This window comes from Chiloscyllium plagiosum, chromosome 46 (assembly GCF_004010195.1).
Source record: "Chiloscyllium plagiosum isolate BGI_BamShark_2017 chromosome 46, ASM401019v2, whole genome shotgun sequence".
Classification (NCBI taxonomy): domain Eukaryota; kingdom Metazoa; phylum Chordata; class Chondrichthyes; order Orectolobiformes; family Hemiscylliidae; genus Chiloscyllium; species Chiloscyllium plagiosum.
In genome coordinates this window covers 3,285,035-3,288,252 of record NC_057755.1, presented here as the reverse complement: position 1 = coordinate 3,288,252, position 3,218 = coordinate 3,285,035, and positions in this window count along the sequence as shown.

The following is a 3,218-nucleotide window of genomic DNA, read 5'->3' as shown; positions in this document are numbered from 1 at the left end:
TGCAATCAGAGACAGCGCCGGGGTCCTTACATACGATGCTAAAAAGATTAATGAGGCTTTTCGGAGCTTTTACTCTGAAGGTTGTGAAGACAGGAGGGCTAAAATGGAGACCTTTTTTAAGAACCTGGGGACAGGCCTCTCTCCTTAATGCCCCCTTGACAGTTCAGGAAATACAGGAGGCAGCTAGGCAACTTCAGAGTGGGAAAGCGCCTGGCCCTGATGGTCTCCCGGGTGAGTTTTATAAGGAGTTTATAGGGATTCTGTCAGGGTCGACGTTGGAGAGGTACAATCACTCCTATATGCATGAACGCCTACCACTATCTTTGAGAGAAGCTAATATTTCCTTAATTCTTAAGAAGGGAAAGGTTCCTGAGCATTGTGCCTCACACAGGCCCATCTCTCTATTAAATTCAGACTTCAAGATTCTGTCCAAGATCCTGGCGCTAAGATTGGAAAGGGTGTTGCCCCATATTATTAAAGTGGACCACACAGGCTTTATAAGGGGCCGTAGATCCTGTAATAATATTAGAAGGTTGCTGAATATGCTCCAAGTTTGTCAGCAACAATCGATTCAGGGGGTTGGTGATTTCCTTAGATGCAGTGAAAGCATTTGACCGGGTGGAATGGCCGTATCTTTTTTATGTCTTAGAACAGTTTGGGTTGGGTGTGGTTTTTGCTCGGAGGGTGGAGGTTTTATATCACCACCCTCTGGCCACAGTCATCACCAATGGGGTGAAGTTTGTGAATTTTACGATTGGTAGGGGTAGTTGGCAAGGCTGCCCTCTCTCACCATTGTTGTTTACGTTGGTGATAGACCGCTGGCAGAATGTCCACATAACCGCTCCAGAAGTGGGATCGAGGGGACACAAGGTTACACTGTATGCGGATGATGTCCTTTTGTTTTTATCGATCCCGATCACATCCATACCCCATTCGATACAATCTATCAATTCATTTGGGGCTATTTCAGGATATAAGATTAACTTTACAAAATCGGAGGCTGTGCCTTTGGGGAACCTTAAGGATGTGCCAGAGGTTGAAGGTGGCCCTAAGTTCCCTTTTAGGTGGTCACGGGCAGGGTTCTGATACCTAGGCATTTTTATTACCCCCAAGCCTGATCTGTTATTTCGGACCAACTTTGCTCACTTGCTCAACAATATTAGGCGAGATCTCCAGAGATGGGAAGCTCTTCCAATTTCATGGCTGGGCCGAATATCTCTCATTAAGATGAATGTTCTTCCTCGTTTGCTTTATCCCGTGCGTATTCTCCCTATAATGTTTCCCAGGTCAACGCTGCGGAAGCTTATGGGGTGGTTTGGTTCCTTTGTCTGGCATCGTGGGCGGCCCCTCATCAAACTTACTAAATTGCAGTTGCCTCATGGAGGGGGAGGAGTTGATTTCCCAGATATCAGGAGGTATCAATTGAGTTCCCTGCTGTCCTTTGTCTGTGATTGGGTAGGTAACGATCCAAACTCAATATGGCTGGATATTGAGGCCTCTCAGGCAAAGTGCCCTTTTATTAATCTGTTGCTCATGGATAAGATGAGGACAGTTATGGATCACTGCCGGAACCCCATTGTCATTAGTTTGGCCAAGGCATGGAGGGCGATGCGTCAGAGTGAGGGTTGTTTATCCAAGACTTCGTCACTTACACCTATAGTTGGCATGCCAGGGTTCCAACCAGGGATGATGGACTCAGGGTTCAAACTATGGGCAGTGAGAGGAGTTTCTAGTTTGGGAGACTTGTTTGAGAGGTAGGTTATGATGTCTTTTGAGCAACTGAGCTGCAAATATGAGTTGCCCAGCAGAGATCTTTTCCGTTCTTTTCAGGTTAGGGATTTCATCCAGAAGAAGACTACGCTTCTCGCTAAGCCCTATAAGCCTGATACAGAGAGGTTGTTGCTACGTTCCACAGCACCCTTTCGGTTAGTGCCCTCTATCGCCTGCTGGGTGGCAGGGCCTGGCAGGATATTAATCGGTTATGTGAGGTCTGGGAGCAAGAGCTAGGAGTGGAGATCTCTCCTGAAACATGGGAGAACATATGGGAGAATACTCGAAAGATCTCAGTCTGTAACAGGACACGCGCGACGCAGTGAAAGATTCTGCACTGGGCTCATCTGGCACCAGACCGTCTGGCGAAGTTTAAAAAAGGGGCATCTTCAGTCTGCCCCAAATGTAAAATAAGTGAAGGTACTCTTACCCATTGCTCCGGACATGCCACAGGCTCCGTGTTTACTGGAGCGCTATGGCGGGAGAGACAGGGAGGGTATTGAGGACTGAAGTCAAAGTAGACCAGATATCTCTCCTCTTAGCTCTACCGAATTTACCATCTTTAGACGGGCATGGGAAGAAATTATTTAATATTCTTGCATACTGTGCACGGTAGAATATTCTGATGAACTGGGTGTCTGAGAACCCGCCAGGCTGGCTGGGATGGCAGAAATTAATTATGGAGCACATTCCCTTGGACTTTTTCACAAACATGGTGCACCACACAACAGACCATTTTTATAAGACATGGCAGCCCTACTTGAGTTATTTGGATATAGATTTATCAGTTATCCTAACTAGGGCGTTTGGTTAACCAGGATGATTAGATTTGTCAAGCCCCTGGAGGGGGTCTCCCAAGTTAATACGGGGATGTATACAATGCTCCCATTCCTTTGTTTGGGAGCTTTGCGCTGAGCATAGCTGTTCTGTATTTTGTGTTTTGTTGGTTTTTTTTTGCTTTTCTTTCTTTTTTTGGTGTTGCTTTGCACAGTGTTAGGGTTTGCTTTGTATTATAGAGTAGGTTAGTAGTTAGTAGATAGTAGTGGTATTGTAATTTGTGGCTTTTTTTCTTTTTATTATACTGATATTTGGGATTGATTGTTATTTTCAATAACTTTATATGTTTGTAAAATTTTTAAAAATTGCGAATAAATATATTTACAAAAAAAAATTACACAACACCAGGTTATAGTCCAACAGTTGTATTTGGAAGCACTAGCTTTTGGAGCGCTGCTCCTTCATCGGGTGGTTGTGGCCGAGCAGAGGCTGATTGCTAAGTTCCGTACCATAGGGAGGGCCTCAACAGGGACGTTGGGTTCATGTCACACTACAGGTGACCACATTACACTATACACACACACAGACGGACACACACACAGAGACACATATACACACACAGATGGGGACACACAGACACAGACAGATACACACACAGAGACACATATACA